Here is a 1,175-nt window from a genome sequence, read left to right as displayed (position 1 = left end):
TTTTCGGGTGCATTTTTGGCCTCAAAACTGCATGACTTTGCTTCCCCAGCAAAGTCTATGAGTTTTCAATTTTGCTGTCCGCACACAACTGTTTTTTTAAGCTGCGTTTTTGGGCTTAAAAAAAAAATGGACATGTCAATTCTTTCCTGCGTTTTTCTGCGTTTTCCCCCCATGCAATGCATTGGAAAACCGCAGAAAAACGCAGAGATCAAAAATGCAGCAAAATGCAGCCAAAAACGCACCAAATCACGGTAAAAACGCATGCGTTTTTTGCCGCGGGTGCGTTTTTGTGCGTTTTTAGCGGCCAAAAACGCACAAAAACGCAGCGTCAAAAAAAACGCAGTGTGTGAACTTAGCCTACCCATTCACTACTGTTGATCCTGTTCTGACCACCGGTAAGAACAGATACTACACTTGACCTTAGACCAAATTCCAAGGAACCATCATACATGATCTGAAAAGGCAATAAACTCAATAAAGTTTTCTTATATAGCATTTGATCTGGGATTTGAAGGTCAAGACATTACTTATATGGCTGTAACGCTCTTATAATTTGGTCAATATGTTCACCAAGTATTTAAGTATAGCAATTGGTGTCTCATTATACCACCTATTAATTAGAAAGACATTCCTATTGCAAGTCAAGACCTGTTTCTAAATAAGTGACTGGGGCGAAGAGAACATAAAAAGGATCAGTGAGAGCCATCAGAAAAGTGAAAGGACTGCTGTGTGTCACCGACACATACCACCCTACAGGGGTCAGAGTTCATGGCGGGTCAGTGGCACCATAGTGCTGTCTGCAAGGAGGTGACAGCTTTACGAGTAGACAGCTAGATTCATAGATCTGTAATGAGAGAGAACAAGAGAGGAGCCATTAACAAGGCCCGCTCTATCTCTTCTGGAACATTCTTCTTACATCTCCCATCCTCAAGACTGGTGGGAAGTAAACACTCAAGAAAGGAGCTAAGCCTATCATGCCTGATACTATCTGCTGAGCTGTGTATCTAAATTTGTCTATTATGTTTGAGCCATTGTTTCTAAAGGGCCAATGAAATGAGACCATAATCGGGCAAATGAGCCTTTGTAAGACTATTCCCAATTATCTGACTCTTGTAAACACGACGTCAATCACTCACTTGTTCATCGGTTGATCAGATCGTGTATGTCTACATAAA

At 41.4% G+C, this 1,175-nt stretch overlaps 1 non-coding gene across 1 annotated transcript; it reads right to left on the bottom strand.

Moving 5' to 3' along the window:
- Positions 1–246: 246 nt before the first annotated feature.
- On the bottom strand, positions 247–444 carry LOC142258654 (U2 spliceosomal RNA). The gene has a single exon (XR_012727832.1). It is a non-coding gene; the product is annotated as a U2 spliceosomal RNA (small nuclear RNA).
- Between the last annotated feature and the right edge of the window lie 731 nt (positions 445–1,175).

This window comes from Anomaloglossus baeobatrachus, chromosome 12 (genome assembly GCF_048569485.1).
Source record: "Anomaloglossus baeobatrachus isolate aAnoBae1 chromosome 12, aAnoBae1.hap1, whole genome shotgun sequence".
Classification (NCBI taxonomy): Eukaryota; Metazoa; Chordata; class Amphibia; order Anura; family Aromobatidae; genus Anomaloglossus; species Anomaloglossus baeobatrachus.
This window is presented reverse-complemented; position numbering and strand designations above follow the sequence as displayed.